At 36.1% G+C, this 18991-nt stretch overlaps 1 long non-coding RNA gene across 1 annotated transcript in view; it reads right to left on the bottom strand.

Moving 5' to 3' along the window:
• Positions 1-10903: 10903 nt before the first annotated feature.
• Positions 10904-18991, bottom strand: part of LOC141571828 (uncharacterized) — a 212443-nt gene continuing 204355 nt past the window's right edge. Inside the window, exon 4 of the long non-coding RNA XR_012496885.1 lies at positions 10904-12218. This is a non-coding gene — a long non-coding RNA (uncharacterized LOC141571828). The remainder of the gene's footprint in view (positions 12219-18991) is intronic.

Raw genomic sequence — 18991 nt, forward strand, 5'->3', positions numbered from 1 at the left:
TCCACCCCACTTTATCCCCATCCCATTTTCTTTCCTAGCTCTGTCATTGTCTGCACTCATTGCCTATAAAAGACAGAACACTAGCCATATGGGATATAGCATGCCAATGGCAGGCCTAGGGAAATCAAATCAACAGAAATTCACGTCAATGCAAGGCCTTAGAGGAGATTTGACTAGGTATGGGGAAGGCAGCTAGATTGTTGGGAATTGAATGCAAACTTTTCAAGCACTCAATATTCAATTAGCTTGATGTTTAAAATATTATATTGATGCAGGTCCTGGCATTTTTCTGAAAGTGGGAAATCCCTGTTTTCTCTACAAGAGCCCCATTTCATCGCTCGACACTGTCCTGTGAAGGTTCTCCATACTTCAGATTGCCCTTACAAGTATTAAGATAGAATTAAACTGATGATCGTCCATGCACAGAAAAAGTGTGATGGAGTCTTAATTTTCTGCACTAGTTCATCTGTTAATAGAGAATTGAATGTTTCATCTTCATCCATTGCAAATTAAGCAAAACTATATCTACTTTACACAGGAAATAAACAGCAAGGGGCAACTGCTTAATAAAAAGGGGTGTGAGGTAAAGTGTAAGACAACTTACCAAGATGCACAAACAAATTAATCATCCTGCCTTATATGATTTTCTCTCAACCTCTTACCCAGCTGAGGGTCCAAGTTCTCAGGTGGAGACTAATCTAATTTCACTCTCACCAACTAAAGGCTGTAATCAATCTCCCTGCTTCTGGCTAACTGTTCACCAGGATTTCATTTTACTCAAATGGAATATTCTAGGAAATCCTAAGTTTCTCTTATTCTGAGAAGCTGGACAACCATGGTTTAATTTAGCCCAAGTGGACTAGATGTAGCCATTGTTCGTTGGAGTTTCAACACTAAAATGGGAATTACGAAATTCTCAAACCAAAAGCTAAGTGGTTTATGATTCATTTTTACAATATTGTAGGTGATTGTGGCTGGTTTTACAGTCAAAATTCAAATGGCATGGCAGGCAATGGTGTCTGACTAGCATCAGCATCCTAATACGGGATGTGAATCAATCGTATAATCCAAAGGAAAGAGAATACCGAGGAGCTATGGCATGTGCATTTCAGCCAGGACATCTGGCTCATTTCTTATTTCCTGTGCTATTACCAATTCACACTTCAAGACTAACAATTTCTTTCATCCCATGTTTCCCTTGCTTGGCAAAATAAAACAGGCTTATTTAACACACAGTTTATCAATTTCAGGATTTCATAAGCAATTCTTAAAAATGCCTCTCATTGAGACTACATATAATTAAACTTTGTGTACTTGCCATTGTCCCATGTTCTGGGCTAATTTTTCTTCATATCATCCTTGAACACTCTTCTTGTTCATTCTTTCTTTCCCCATTTTCATGAGAACTCCAGATCTGGAATTATGAATGGTTCTTCACTGCTTCATTCGAAACTTCAAAAGCACTAGTTTTCTCCTTTGTGGCTGTGTACATTCACACGATCAGAAGACTGAAAATTGAAGTGTTGGGTGGACTTGGCGATTCAGATACTGTTCTTTAAGGGGAGTCTTCCTTCTCATGAGTGATGAGCCCATGGAAAGGCAATCGGTTTGGAAGTAGAGAGACCTTTACTCTGTTCAACTCAACTCACATTTATCCTTAGCTTCACAATTGGCTCATGCCTAGAGACAGCTCTTCTGAAAGTGAGTGACAGTCAATGTCAGAAGTTCAGGAGGAGGTACAGCAGGATAACTTAGAGAAGAAAATTGCACTGCAGTTCAACGTTTACACAGCAAAAAGTGGCATCTCATGTACTGGATGTGTCCAGAAAAATAATAGGCTTACTTAAGTTTTGTAAGAAATCCATCATTTTTTATGTGAGAGACTTCTTCTCATGGTTGTCATTATTCCAGTGGCAGATTGAAGTATGTTTATATAAGCGACTGATTTCACATAGACTTCATACAGTAAAAATGAGATGAAGTACTTTAAGCCTTTTGGGAAACATGTTAGTTTTGCTGGTCCTTTATTGTACCACTATATAAAATGCCTGTTCTCTCAGGAGTTTGTGGGTTAAATACATTTCATATTCAGTGGTGAGACAGTTTGAAATATTGACTCTATTCAAATAGTTTAAAGCCACCTGTCACTCAGCTGACCATTGTTTCTATATAGTTATTACACCCTAATTCACATGTAACCCATAGGACTAAACATTTTTAGCTCCTCCCTCTTTTTATTTCATTTTTACCTATTTAATAAAACTGTCTCACTGTGGTTGTGTCCTGGAGCCTACTTCAGGGAGGATTTCCTACCTAATACGTAATTTTCTACAGAGGAATGTGTTTGGTATTACAGATTAATTTTCTTTTGCATAACAGTAATGAGATTAGTAATAAAAACCACCTAAAATTTCTGTTGGTGCTTACAGTTTGCCAGCTACTTTCATGTATATTACCCCATTAGTAAGTCCACAATGAAAAAGTAATTGGAATTGAAATAAAATACTTATTTTTGAGGTTCCTTCTCTGTCACACATTCATTGTTTGAAGTTGTTCAAATTATTCATGCAGTCATTCTCAGTTTTGTCATGTGTCAAATAGTTATAGCATGTAATACAAGAATAAGTAGGATAACATTTAAAAGTGCTTTGTAAATCCTAGTGTTTTATGTAAGACACTTATCATGGTTGTTATTATTCCAGTGGCAAATTGAAATACTTTTACATAAGTCATTTAGAAAGATATTCACAAGAGACCAGCCACTGTGAAGAGAGAGAATACAAAGGAGGGAGAAAAAGAGGAGAAATTCAAATAATTAATAAGAGATACCAAGGTAGATTGACAGTCCTGGACAACCTTTTGAAATTTCCATTTAACTAACCAGTTTATGAAACCAAGGAGAAATCAACATGGCTCCCATTAACAGTCCCATATACCAGGATATGCCCTATGTCTTCAAGAAAAGTAGTTTTGTAAAGTAGTAATTCATCTTTATTTTTGTTGTGTCTTAAAAAAAAAAAAAAAAAAAACATTGCTTTAGATTATATTATATATATAAAAAAAAAAAAAAAAAAAATTTGACTATATATATAGTATATATAAAAAAAAAAAAAAGAGAGAGAGACAACGTTGTGTGTAAAAAAAAAAATCCATAAATAAAAAAAAGAGAGAAGAAATATATATATATAAATATATCTATGGTTATTTTTTTTTGCCAAAATTCACGGTAATATAAAAAAATAAAATCTTCTTTTGTCATGTTTTTTTTCACACATATGATTGCATTATATTTATTTTAAAAAAAAATAGGCATTGTAGAGAAGCTTCTTTAACTATGAAAACCAATCCTCCTCCTCCTCCCGGAGAAACACTATTTGGTCTTTAACGTTCTAAATCCTTTGAAATTCTCTCTGTCTCTCTGTCTCTCTGTCTCTCTGTTTCTCTGTCTCTCTGTCTCTCTCTGTCTCTCTCTCTCTCTCCTCTCTCTGTCTCTCTCTCTCACCCCTCACCCCATGCTGTTTATATTGTTCTGTATGTTAAATAAACACAAATCTTGCATATTTATACAAATTAGCACAGTATATCTGCCTCATTCTTTTCTACATAGTATTCCATAGTATAGAGATATTACAGTTGACTACATTATTCATCTATTGATGAAGAACCAGGATTTTCCTGCAAAATGTGTCTATTACATATAACGCTTTCATAAATGCTCTTGTAATATGTGTACTTATGAATCAGGAAAGTGTTTCTCTGGTAACAATACAGTAAAATGGAATTTCTAGATAGTGTACTATGTTCAGTTTAATTTTAGAAAACTATTTCCAAATTCTCCTCCAAAGTAGCCAAGCCACTATGTTCTCCTGGCAATGTGAGAGGTGTCTGTCCCCATAACATTGCTAATACTATTACCAAATTTTTAAATTGTTCACAGTCTAGAGAGTTAAAAACCTATCTTGCTGTTACTTCTTTCTTTGATTACTAATGAAACTGAGTGGTTTTCATGTGTTTCTTCTTCTGTAAATTGCCTATTCATAACCATTGGCAATTTTTCTATGAGAAAATTTATTTTCTTAAGGACTTTAAAAATTCTTCTTATGTTCTTTATTATTATATTATGATAAGCATTGCAAAAAAATAGTTTCATAGCTGGAAGAAGCTGAAGCCATAGAGTTCTAGTTCAATCCTTTTGCTTTTATATTTTTTTTGAGGAAATTATGATAAAGAGAAGGAAGGTGGGTTCCCACATGTCACAGAGTGAGGTTAGTGGCAGCATCTGGATTTCTAAATGCCCAGCACAATAAATTATTAATATGTGGACAGTTTTGAATCAGAATTAGATATAAACTTATTCCTAGATAACATTTAGTAACCTAATATCTAAGCAATGGAAAGTTGTGCCACACAAATTTTGAGGTTGCAAAATTACTTGATTTGGAAGGCAGGACATTTAAAACACTTATTGAAATTAAAATAGAAAGAGGCAAAGATCAAAATAACTATAACATAGTCTATTTCCAGTAGTTCAAACCTGATGTTTTATCAAGTTCCAACCTGATGTTTTGTCCATTTAAAGGATCAATTTTATTCTATTATTTTAAGAGCAGGGAAAGGCAATTTAATAGAGACCAGGGCCATCTAAATTTTCTTGTACTCCATAGAGGTTAGAACAACCCTTAACCTAGCAGGATAAAGCATAGAATTAAAAGTAGTTTACACAAAGGACAAATATTCTCTATAGACCCTAATTTCTTAAGTTGCCAACTTACATACACTGGAATTTCTTTCTAGAATAAATGTTGCTATGTACTTTCAAATAGCTTTGGGAAGAGAATCGGGAAAAATTTGTTTGACATTTATATTACCAGCTCAGTGCCATAAGTTGCACATTGTTTTTGTCTCTTTTATTGAAGTTAAAACATAGTTTTAATTTTAAAATACTTTTGAAGTTAAAAGGCAGCCAAGTCAATGAATGCATCCAGTTGCCAGTTCTAAAGCTACCATCTAGCTTTCACACAAATTAGAGAATATAGCTATCCTCCTAAATCACCTTAATGATTCTCATCCGTGTCTTTACCAAAGATATTTTGACATTTCAGAAGCATTCTCATGGTAGATGATGATAACAATAATGAAAACAACTCTCATTGATTGAGGGCTTTCAACATGCCTAACACTGCATAGGACTGGAAAGTTAAACAGTCACTGAGCTACATATCGTCATCAATATCATTTACAGGTAAGGACGCCATGCTGTAAAGAAGCTAATAAATAGAAGTTCTCTACTGCTCCTTTTGAAGTCTATAACTTATCTGATTCAATATTTCAAGTATCAAATATTAAAGTATTTGGTTTTCCTACCTTACAGATTTCTCTACTCTTCTGCTTTTCCCTAATTTCTCATTCCCCCCAAAAAACACATATAGGATGAATTCATATTTAAGTTAAACTCTTCATAGTTCACAAATGCAAACCCTTCTATAAAGATATGCTATAGGAAATAATGGCTGTATGATAAATATATATGTGGCGCATATAAAACTCTTCAAGTATGATAATCAGTTGGAGTATCATAAAGGCTATAGCGTACACTGATGGGATGTAGGTACACAGGCATACCTGGTTTTATTACACATCACTTTATTGTGCTTCGCAGATACTGAATTGTTCATAAATTGAAGGTTTGTGGCAACCCTATGTTTTTCAGTATTAACATTTTAGCATTAGCCGTTTTTAGCAGTATTTTTAAATTAAGATAAGTACATTGTTTCTTTAGACATAATGCTATTACACACTTAATAAACTACCATACAGTGTAAGCACAAGTTTCACATGCAGTGGGAGACCAAAAATTCATGTGACTTGCTTTATTGTGATGTTTGCTTTATTGTGGTGGTCTGGAACTGAACCCACGATATCTGTGAGGTATGCCTGTATTTTAGGAAAGATTAGTCTGAAAAAGAATTCTGAATAGTTTTCTTGGTTAGGATTGTTTTCAGCTCTCAATAATGGAAAACTTAACGCTATGGCACACTCACATAAGGACCTTTTGTTATGTATAAAAAGTTGTTGAGAGATAAGATATTCCTGAAGTCAGTTCACACCTTTCCGCAGTGGTGTTGGTTTTCCCATCATCGTTGAATAAGATGAACCATAGTTTTTACAGAAATAGAAGTACTTGCCTCACAGAATACAGCGGGAATCATATGAGCAAGTACATGTACCATTCTTGACATCTATTATAGCTTTGCATTAGTTTCTGAAAATCTAGCTGCTGTAACAGACTTTAAAATTGAATAAAGGCTTAAACACAGTACATGATGATTTGGAGCTTGCTTAAAAGTCAGATGTGACTATTCCCAGTGGCTAAAGACTTCTCTCTATGAAGGACCCATAAAGGACCATGCTCCTTTTATCATTTATTTAGCTTTACCCTCGAATAGGCTTTAAAATCTTCTGCGTGTGGCTGGTAGAAGGGAAAATAGCCAATCCCCTATGCTACCTCACCTCACTAGGTTCTCATCCTAGCTTCACTACATAGTGGGTTTGTTTTGTTTTGTTTACCTTGAATAAGCTACATAGTCTTTCCAAGTTTTGATTATAACATAGACAACACTATGTATATCTCAAGGTTTTGTTTTTGTATTTTTTTGTTTGTTGTTTTTTTGGTGAGGATGAATAAAATTACTTACCAAAAAAAAATGCCTAGCATTGAAACTGTGTATGCCACACCTCTCCCCCAATCTCAGACCTGTAAGTGTCTTATTCAAAGTGCCTTTAAAGGAAAACCAGTCTCCACCCCCAAGGAGGCACATGTCTTTAAATTATTCATCTAAATGTGAGGGATAGGGAAAGAAGAAACACATACCAGGCTTCCTGAAGTTCAAATCTAGCGTGTGTTTTTGATGTTTTTGATTTACATCTGAATTATGGTTCGGAAAGCAGCTTAGTAATATATGCAAAGTAAATGCTCAAAGTAATATTATGCTATTAGCCAAGAAGAAAGTCATGCTGTGGAAGTAGACAGCAGAAGCCCCTCCTGCTACTTTGGTGAGCAATGTCATCTAGCTTGAGCCATCCTTCTTTCTAAAAAATTGGATAATGATGCTCTTAATTCCAGTGCTTTAAATTATGCATCTGGAGAGGTGTGTTTTTCCCCTCATTTAGCCAACTCTTAATTGTCCTCTCCAATGGCAGCAGCAATATATGCCAGCTTTTTTGATGAAAATAGGAACTGTTTAGAAATTCTTCTGGGTGATATTGAGAAATTCATACACATTTTGGATCCTGGCACCTGTTCTGTTCTTATGGTGGGTGGGTTTTGTAATTTAGAATGAGTGGTAAGTGTTAGACTTGATTTAATGGCCTGGAGAGACCAAAGGGATTGACCTATAAAATGGAAAGTGTTTCAGGATGTCTGATAGCTCTGTTTATGCATGCGAGTATTTTTAGGCCTGGTAAAATCCATGCCTAGGGCTGGGGAGTGCTGTGTTATTTGAAGGGCACCACAAAGATCAACATGTGTTTAGATCAAGAGTTGTTTCTAACCCCTGCAGACTGGGATGTTTCATGGTTTGAGGGAATCTCTCTGGTTACTTGCCAAGTTTCCATTTTGATAAATTCTTCTTATTCTGGGGAACTTGTAAAACGGCTATGAATTCCACCTACCTTCACAACAGGAAAAAGAAAGAAAAGAAATCAGGGGCTGAAAGATACAGAGTAGTAAGTAAATAAAGACTGAAGTAAAATGCAAGCCATCATTTCAATGCCTTATAGAGAGCGTTTTGCTACATCACCTCTACTTGCTAATTACCATGGAATTTTCTTTGTCTCAGAGCCTTGCCTTACCACTCCCCATTCTGATTCTTTCTCTGAAGTGGGTCTTGTATGTACTTTGTCCCTCAAAATTAGGATCACTCTGCTATCTAGAGTGACATATGCCATAAGATCATTAAAAAGAGAAAGTGTATGTGTATTAATACATATGGTCACCTGCAGAGGCAGATGGACCCTCTTCCCAAAATTTGGTTTCCATGTCAGGAGTGATGATACTATATACCTACCAAAAGGGTATAGAAAAGTGTATGACCTACATCATTGAAAGGGATGGTGGGAGAGCAGGGCCAGCGTTGCAAGCAAGTCCAAAATGTCTCGAGAGACCAAAGAAATGAGATTAGTCTGGGTTTTTATTTTGGTTATCAGGTGGGGCCATTTGAGAGATTTCCATGCAGGGCAGGGGTGTGCATGGCTTGAGTCTCCCACCAGTGCCAAAAGGAGAACTTGGGCTTTCTCATTAGCTTGTCCAATGTGGGGAACCAGGGGAAGAGGGAGTTGTGAGGCTTAAAATCTGTCAGCAGTCAAACATCAAAAGTGGAGTGACACTCTTCCTCACATAACATAAATGTACGAAAGACTGGTTTTCTTCTTTTGTAATGCTGATGAATGAATGGATAAATACAGTCTATCCTCCCTATTCATGATATTTATGTTCTATAAAGTTACTACAAACACTGAATTAGTGAATATTAAACCATCGCTTCTAGGGGAAATAAAGGGTTAAGTTCCTCAGAGCCTCTGGTCACATTTACATCAACTGAGGATATACAAACTTGTTTTATGTATATTTCTGTTTAAAGATGCTACATTTAATATACTTAATATATTTTGTTGATCCAATAATGTTGAACTCATGGCTAACAGCATGATCACTCATGCTTGAATAAAGCTTATTGAATGCACGTATTTTCTCCAGAAGGCACATCATAGCTTTCCTGCGCCTATGGACACTAGATAGCACTTCAGCCTATGGTCGGAAGCCATTTCACCTAGCGAAATGAGCAAGAAAAAGCACAAAATGTGAAAAATGGGGCACTGAACAAACCATGCAAAGATTTGTTCACGTTACGGTATCAGAGCTGAGAAAAGGCCGAGCATCGCCTTATTAGACCTCAGCTAGGAACAGTTGCACCAGGCAACAAACTGTTCCTGACTCTGTCCATGTCCACAAATAACTACAAAAGTGCCCCAAGTATAGATTTTTGGAGTGACAAGTAAATTTTCACAGATAGGTGAATTTGCAAATATGGAATCCATGAATAATGAGGATTGTAAAGGAATGAGTATATACTTTTGAATTGGACCATTTCGAAGAAGACACATCTCTCTTCTTTCTGTTTGTTGCTCTTGTTTTTGCTTTACTCGAGAAGTTTCAGTAATTCTTACCAAGCAGCATAGTGAGTGGCACCATTTTAAACTGGAGGAAAGCTGTTGAGTAATTTCCATGTCAAATCACTGAAATAATCCTGTAGGTGGCTGGCAATTTAACAAGTTATGAGATATGGTGCAGAGCTTGAGGGACAATAGAATGTAGCAGTTCAAACACAGGTTCTGGAATGAGAAATATTTTATTTATATCACAGACCCACTATTTACCAGCTATGTGATTTTAGGCAAGTTATTTAACATGTCCAATATTCAATGTTCTCATCTGTAAGACAGAAATTGTATTCCTAGAACATGGTACTGGTGTTAGGATTCACTGAGTTAAATTAACACATAATATAAACTTGTTATAATATACCTCTCTATCATGGAGAGGTATGCTCCATATTTTTAAGCTACCTACATTTATTTGAGATGTATGTTTCATTTGCATTTTTGTGGTACAAACATTAGTAGCACTCGCAAAACGTCCTGATTTAAATGATTAATGTTATGATCATTTTGCTATACCAAAGAACTGAGAAGCCTTGTTTGAGCACTAGGGAATAATGTCATGATCAGCTGTTAAGTAGATACTCACCATGGCACAGAAACAAGGCACGTATGCAGCATGTTGCAATACTGGAACTAAATAGTTGGTGGTAAATCAAGATTTTTATCCTTTATCCCAATTTAGGTTATTTTTCTTTTGTCACACTTATATACGGTATAAGCCCCTGGAAACCAGGATTGTCCTGGGAAAATTCAGATAAATAGTTATCTGAAAGGAAATATATTTGCTATGACTAGATTTTTTTCATTTACTACCTCTAATTTCTAGGAATTAATCAAAGCTAAAAGCTGTTTGTTAGCTTTTAATCAAAGACAACCATTTTGTAATTGGTCCCTCTAGAAAGAGAAACAGTATTGGATATCAGAAGAACTCTTGCTGTTGATAGAAGTAAGATTTCATTCTATAGGTGTCTTTTAGGGCATAGGTAAAGTTGTTAGAAAAACCTAGAAAAGACAGTATGATCAGTCGATCATGTCTGTTTCAGGGATGAAGTCTTTAATTTTTGTTGAATACTTTCCTTGCTATAACTAAGCCAATGAGTTTAGAAATGCCACAAAGATCTCAGGGCATTATATAGATGGATCATCTTTGGGGAAACATATGTTTTGCTTTAATGAAAACAACATTCTAGAAGCTTTTGGTGATGACAATTTCTTAAGATTTCTAAAAAGTGATTGAATGGCACAAGAAATGAGCAAAATGTATTTTCCAATTAAAATTCACAGTAGTCCCAAACAAGTGAATTGTTTTTCATCAACCAAGGTATTGTAGGGATTTTTTAAATGAAAGCCACCTAAAAATAGCAATAACAGAATAAATAAATAGTAGTATATTTATATACTGAAATTCTGTATATCAGATAAATGGTATAGATATGTATATACTAACAGTGATAGCTTTAAAAATGATGTTGGAAAATTATGGATACAGGGGCTATTTAAGTATATTAAAAGCATAAAATACTATACTATGCATTTTTCATGGAATCATATGTAAGTAGATTTTTTAAATAATTTTTTAAAAATAAACTTAAAGGGTAGCTATCAAATAAAGGATATCTACTAACCTTATGGAAGAAGTTCTTTGGAGAATAGGAGATCATAGTGGGAAGAGAGAAAAGGGCAATTCAACTTTGTCTGTAACACATCATTTATTTTGTTATGGAGTAACCTGAAGCAAATTTGAAAAACATGCCTCAGGAGCTTGCAGTAGGGTCCGTACAGGGCTGGTGCTCACAACATTGAGAAGATGGCACGGGATGACTGCTCCCTCTAGTACTTCTGAGAGACTGTACTGAGGCTGATTCTGAGAGTGCTGGAAGTCAGACACTTGACCCTGCAAACAAGTGCTGTTGCTTAAATGATGCGGACAGGAGTAGCAAAACAGAAAGGACATGCTTTTCTTCTCCCACCTTGTAGTCTTCCTCTACTGCATTCCAATGGCGGAACCTAACCAGAATTTAACTAGAAAATGAGTCTGAAAATGTGGCTGAGTCCCAGTATCACAGAACAGAGTAGAACACAAAAGATGTATTTATTTCTGAGACACAATTGATAATTTATTCACAGTGTTTTGTAACTCATCTTGTCAGGACTGAATGAGGTAATATATGCAAAGTGCTGTCCCTGGCACATAGTTGACACCTAATAAATTCTATTTGAAATAAATAATCAAATTCTTAGCAACTATCTATAATGCAAAGCACTTCAGTAAGTTCTGTGGCTGACACACGAAAGTAACACAGCCTGGGTATATATCCCTGTATAACAAACTACCCTCAAAATACAGTGACTTATAATAATAATCATTTTCTTATGTCTCATGAATTTGTAGGTCTGGAATTTGAGCAATGCTCAGATGGCCGACTCTTATGCTTCACATGTCATTTACCAGGGTCACTAGTGATACTCTTAATAGTATTCAGTGCAGCTGGGTTGGTATGGAAGAACCAACGTGACTTCACTTATTTGTGTGGTCCTTCAGCAGAGATGGCTGGAAGGCTGAGCTCAGCTGGGCCATTCTTTTTCTTACGTACATTTTCAAGGTCTTTCCAGATGTCCTCTCCGAAGAATAGTCAGGTTTCTCACGTGGTTGCTCAATGCTCCAAGAGACCCAGCTGACAAACCAAGACAGCATTCTTCCAACCCGGTAGTTTTCCTATTTTACAGAACTTGTGTTATTAAATTACCTACTTCCATACAAAGAATTGGAAGCCGTTTATATAGAAGGGCATGATCCCCCAGAGAAAGGATAGAGATGGTTTTAGTAGAATTTTTTCTGTATAGTGGATACCACAGTGACGGAGAAACCCTTTCAATGAAGGGCGTGTGGGCCCAGTTGCTGGAAGCGCTGGGCATGGGCGGCCTTCAGCTGTCAGTTCCTTCAGTGATAGCCTTAGCTGTGAAAGTAAGTTCACCAACAGCAATGGGGATGATAGTACCTGGAAAAGACAGAGGCATGAATACAGCGCTGAACCTTCAGAAGCTAGGTGGACATAGTTATACTAATGAATGGCATTAAGGAGGCCTAACTCCCAGAGAACTGTGGAGATGGTGAATAGGACCTAGAACCCTAGGAACAATATAGGAAAGTAGCCCAAAAGGTTACCATTTTATTTGTACCATCCAAAGAAATCAAGAATGAACGATTCAACAGTTGAGAAAAGTTGCCCAATGAAAAGTCACAATCCCTTCTCCAAAGGTCCTGAGCCAGTATTAGAACATAAAACATGCTGACTGAACGGCCCGGGTCCCCAGGAAGAAGTACTCAGCAATATTCCAGCAACTGTACACAGCAAGGTTCCCCTCTAATTCTTCCTCAAAGAACTGGATAGTCACTGGAGAAAATATGGACTGTGCAGAGAATAATACCCAAGCATTTTTAAAGACTTTAACACAGGGTCCATGTTGATATTGTTACCTGGAAACCTAAAGTGTCATTACGATCCCCTTGTTAGAATAAGAGAATACAGGGGATAAATGATGAATGAAGTCCTGGCTGCTGAGAATTTAGCTAAGTTATTCTGTGGTATTGTTGCCTTGGCATCCATTTTGTTCAGTCAAGTGGCCTACAGGATTGAAAGGGCAGAATGAAAAGGATACGAATATTTTGGCTGACAACACAGAGCAGGTTCAGAGGGAAAACAATAAAAATCGTTGGCCTCACTAGTGGCCATTTTTTAATATTCCAATGTTGTAAGAAACAAAGAAAAAATATTTCTGTGATGAACTCTGAGAGCAAAACAAGATCACAAGGGTTTCTTTATTATTCAGTAAGTACAAAAGAAAACTTAATAAATGACAATAAGGAAAATTCCTGCTAGAGGTAGAATTCTTGTGGCAGTGAGATAGGGGACTATAGAAACATAGCTATTGATTATTCAAACTTAAAGCAGTATTCATAGGAATTCTGAGCTTCTCAGCAATTTAGAATGAACTCCTCATATGGAGAATGGGAGGCTAAAGTGGGGTATACTGAGAGAACTGAAGGTTCAGCCACAGCTATCTCCACTGTCCAACTCTCTCAAGAACCAGTTTGCATCCACAGATACAGTGTTTTTTTCCTCCTCAGTCAGCTCTAGGCTGGGTTCAAGATTTTTGTGGATCTGAGTCAGTTGGAATTTTTCCTGAAGTTCTTTTATAGACCTAGATTGATCCAGAGACCTATGAAACATACTTTACTTCTCCCCTAGAGTCCTCCAGTCTGGACATGTATTAAGGCCAATTTGAATGTTTTGAAACTCCAAGGATTAAATTTAGATGTTCTTTATCCTGTCCTCTAATTATCAGGAGCATAAGAGTAGAATCGTGGATTTTTTTTTTTTAATCTATTTCCTCCATTTAAGGACCAAGATTTTTAAAAACAAGAATTGTGGGAAACAGATTGATACTTCCTTTCAGAAAATTAATGTCCTAAATACATTTCATGGGATTTGATACCTTGTAGAAATCTGTTTTCGAAAAGTAAAACATCTTCAAAATTACTCTAAATCCCTAAGTACATTTTTCAACTGGAAGAGATGCACATTTTCTTAAATTGGTTTAAATCTGAATGTTAGCAGAAGAGCACAGGAAATTAAAATGATCCAAATGAAATTGATGAATAACAGTTTTACTTTTAATCTATGAAGGCTGGTAGGAAAAGAGAAGGATTGAGAATGAATAGAAACAAGTTAAAAGAATAATTAAAGGGGGTGGCCGGTTATCTCAGTTGGTTAGAGCATGGTGCTGGTAGCACCATGGTTCCCAGTTGGATCCCCACAGAGGCCACTGTGAGCTGTGTCCTCCTTAAAAAATAAATAAATAAAAATAAAAAGAATAATTAGGGATAGGAAAGGAAATATATGTCATTCAGACCAGATTCTTACTAAAGAAAAAATATTGCAGATGTATTTGAAATATATGTACATGAAAGAAAAGTAACCCTAGAGAAACTGAAGAATGGAGAATAAAGAGAAGTTATCAGGAAATGGGGGATTTTATATCACTATTTCCCTTTTGCTTCTAATGCGAAGTCAGAAAGAGAACTGCCTAGGGCATAGAGCATATTTTTTAGGGTAGCTGTGGAAGAGACCATTTAAAAAAAAAAAAAAGAAGAAAAGAAAAGAAAAAGATTGGAACATCCTAAGGCAGAGTGAGTATAAATACCAAGTCCAAATAACACTGATTCGTGACTCCGAAAGGACAGGAGAATAGGAAGAACAAAGTCATGCTTTGAATTAATTGTTTTCTCATATTTCAGAAACTGGATGAATCCACTACATGGCTCTTTTAAAGTAGGAAATGATAACCACAATAAAACTATTGCTAATTGGGTAATGAGAGGGGCACATGAAATTGCAGATTGGAAATGGAGTCTTTAAATTTGCTGAGGTTAGAAGGAATCTCAAGATGATGTTAAAAAGAGAGAAAATTGGGACAGAAAGAGGACAGGGAGAAACCAATTGGGATTTTGCAAAAATCACATAATTTTATAATTGGAAAGTGCTTTAAAACTTATGGACTCCAATTTTCTTATTTTTCAAACAAGAGAGCAGAGTTCAGGATTCTAAACTGGTACCTCAGACTCCCATCTCATTGGCCTCTGGCCACTCTACTATTTTCTTTTCTTTTTTGTCTTGGGGTTTCTGTAGGTAGGAGTAAAAGGGTATTTTGTGTAAGGTGATGCCTAGATACCATTATTGGAGGATGGGTTTTCTAAAACTCGGCTCTCAGCCCTTCATGCTTCTTCTCTTTGGAGCAAAGTTAAATTTAACTATTCAAAAATAAACAAATAAAATGGAATAAACCCCAGAATTTAGTTTCTTAGTCGCAATAGGCACATGTCAGGTGTTTGATAGCCACGTGTGGATAATGGACACCATATTGGAGCATGCAGATAAAAGGCAATCTTCTTATCACAGAAAGTCCCACTGAAACCAGACAGCACTGTGCTAGAGATTGTGGTTATATCCCATACTGTGTAGATTTTAGCTATAACTTTTACCTAAAATTAAACTACCTCTTCTATTTTCCATAGAGGGATATTCCCACAAAGAGTTAGCAAATGTGAACATTAGTTTTTCTTCAACCATAAAACAACTAGCTGGTGATGTTACCTGTATTGCTCTCTTCTGCTCTCTCTTTGACCTTCCTCAGCCATAAAACATAGAACATAGACGCCTGCTAATCTCACAGGACAGTTGAAAGGGCCAACCAGAAAGCTGAAAACAATCTCATAATTATGAAGTTTGTTGTTAGGATGATGATTAAAGAGGATGTCATGTTTTAAAACCCATTTTAAAGAAAACTTATGGTCTTGGCTTTTCTTTTGTCCTACATTCAAAAATAGTTATCGTTTTTGTAGTCCAAATTCTTTTTCTGCTGTTTTTAATAATGTTTAGAGTATCTAAGCAATAATATAAGCCTTGTACATTCATTTTTTCCAAGTAAAAATATATAAACTAATATTTCAATTAAGGGTAAGGACCAAATGCAGTTAGAAATTAAGATCTGATTGGAAATTTTAGCGTTGACATACGAGGTTCAATTAAAGTTGAAGAGGCTCTGATCTCACAGCGCCATATTAATGACGTAATATTTCTTTCTCAAACCAACTATTTTGATAAGGGAAAAGCACAGACAGGGATGCTCACTGTAACCTATGCAGGTAGTCGGCAATCAAGCTGGCCAATTACCTGCACAATACTGGAATAGGAAACCCTTGATTCAAAATATTTGAAAGCTACTGGACTCTGGAAAATTGGTTTAAAGGCAGCTTTTAGCTAACACTACAATCAGGTACTTTGAAAGACTCTTTTTCCTCTTTTCCACTCATTTGACACACACCATCTGTCAAATCATGCTAGGTCACCTTTGTCAACCTTCTGCTCATTTGAAAGACACAGAACTTTTGAAGGTTTCTATTTCTCATGAATTTCCCCATGAAAATGTATAGGGTATTTTACTGGTTCAACATTTCTCCCTGTAGAAGACAAGGAGCTAGTGTGGACTCACAGGAGGAATGACTCCCTTAGGCTAACCAGTACGTATGATTGAGGATGGACATACCCTATACGATCGTAGACCTGCTCAGGTGGTCTATACTAGTGCTTTTCAAACTTCAGTATGCATAGGAATCGCCTAGGGATCTTGTTAAAGTGCAGCTTCTGATTCAGTAGGTCTAGGGTGCGATCTCAGAGTCTGCATTTCTAACTGTCTCCCAGGTGACACTGGTGCTGCTGGTACAGGGACCATATTTTTAGTAATAAGAGTGGAGAATATGGGAACAAGTTAATCATTTGGAGTGACACTACAGGGCAGTTATAACAATAAAAACAAAAGCAATGGAAATCATATAAATTTTTTTTTAGCTCTTCACTGTATGTTTTTACATGTGTTATCTCATTTACAACACACAATACTGTGAAGTTAGATGTTATGGCTATATATTGTTGTGTAACACACTGACCCACAATTTAGTGGCCACAGTCTGTCTCAGCTCTGTAAGACATCATTGGGAGCAACTCAAATGTTGGGAAATGGGGTCATCTGAAGGTTTGCTCAGGCACTTGTCTGATGGTTAATGCTAGAAGGTAACTGTCACCTCAGCTAGGGCTGTGGCAGACCTGCACATGGCCTTTCCATGTGGCTTCTGGACTTAACAGCATGGCAGATCTCATGAGAATCAGGTAGAAGCAAAATAACCTTTTAACAATGAGCCAAGGAATTCACATGGGGTCACTTGTGCCACAGTTACAGACGTGGTCATATTTAAGGAAGGGAAATACAGAGCACACTCCCTGATGAAAGAGTTCACATTGAATTTTAAAACCAGTGTGTGCAGTAGGATATATTGGTTTGGCCACCTTTGGGAAATGTGGTATTATGACAGGTAATATAATCCAACTTTACTGAGGAATATGACTGATGGTCAGTAGGGTGATCTCTCACTGTAGCAGTCAGCTGACATAAGTCAATTTAGGAATCTATTTAAATATGTTATCACTTGGATTTTTTTAAATGTAGAACAACAAACATTAAGTATGTACATGTATTGTAGCTTTTAAGAATGTGGTTCGGAGCCCAAGATTCCCTATTTCCCAAATGCATGACTAGTTGATTAATATTTGTACTTAATATCTTTGCTTTCCTTGTTTGTAAAATGATGGTTTTTCTGTCTTAAACAGTTCTTGGCACACTTAAATTAATTAAAGTTTATAAAGCACTAAGTCTCCTGCCTAGCTGATGATAAGTGCTTAAGAAATGATAACATTTTTATCACCATTGTCATTTCTATTGCTATGACCATTAAGAAAATAACAAGGCTTTTTTTCTTTCTTTTTCATTAAGGTAAATGCATTTTTATTTGTTTTTCCCATGCGCTTTATCTCATTATGATTGAAATGTTATCCCTGATTTACAAGATTTTGATATTGGTTGTGAGCTGCCTATTGCAGGAAGGAAGAAAATGTGAGAGTTTAAATGTTTTTAGTAATATTTGATGTATATAGAGATTTGGAGAAAATGCAGTTTTAGAACTGCCTCCAAGATGCACATTTGTGCGTTTGTGCCTTGACTTAGTTTCTAGTTCTTGACAGTGAGGGTCCTCACGTTATTTCTTTATCCCCCAAAGCACCTGGTGAATGATCTGCATCGATCAGGTGATCAGTAGATATTTAAAGATGCAGGTAATTAATTTTCAATGTCTTCTCATTCTTGCATTTTTGTAGAAGGACACTTAGTAGTGCTAGAGAAAGAAATAATTAATGTAAGGGTGATTTTTCCATAATCATTAAAATTCTAATTCTTTACCCCAGCGTGGATATTGTGTCACACTGGCTATCTCATATTTTAGTTGTGTTTTCTGGCTTTAATTGTGAACCAGTGAGTGAGGAAGGGTTGCACTATCACCCAGGGAACAAACAATGCATGTGAGTGAGGAGAACAGTTCAGTCCTTACTCACAGCTGCTTCTTCAGTTTCTTCCAGGAGCTACTAATAGCAAATTATTTAGATTCAAAGATCTTTGAAATCAAATGGGCAGTGATGGCATAGGGAGAATCTATAATGTCTGTATACCTTAAAAATATCTTGGTTGATGACAAATTCACTGTGGTGTTTTTAATATCACTGACTTTACTCTGGTCTCTTATATTTTCCCATTTACCTCTAAGCAAATTATTTTGTTCCTGAAGAAGAAAAACAAAAATAACTTCCCTTCTCCCACATACAAACATATAAATGCACTCATAATTGAAAACAAAAGAGAGGGAAGATATGAAAAACAATATTCTTGTTAACTTATTTTACTTGTTAATGTATTATTATGTATAAGAAGTGTGCCTCTGAGCCAGACACCTTGGAGCAAGACATCCCATGAGACCACTGTAATGGACTCTATAAATACACAGGTGCCTGGCTCCTTCATGGTATCAGATTTTCCACTCCAGTAAAAGATTTTATAAGCGAGAAAACAGCTCTTTCTGACAAGTTGCAAGAGGCTATGAATGATAGATCAAGTGTTTTGATTCTCTTACACCAGCATTTTCACTGGCCTCTGGCTCAGAACAATATGCTGAGTCATTATTTAATTTCTGTTCAAATCTAGATAAGCAAATCTAAAAAATCCCCCCAAAGCAATATTGATTAATGATGCATATTTGCAACCATAAGAGAGGCACCAATGCAGCGCTCTTTGAGCATAAGACTAGCATAGTTTATTAGGTGGTTAGGGA

This window comes from Rhinolophus sinicus, linkage group LG05 (genome assembly GCF_036562045.2).
Source record: "Rhinolophus sinicus isolate RSC01 linkage group LG05, ASM3656204v1, whole genome shotgun sequence".
Taxonomy (NCBI): Eukaryota; Metazoa; Chordata; class Mammalia; order Chiroptera; family Rhinolophidae; genus Rhinolophus; species Rhinolophus sinicus.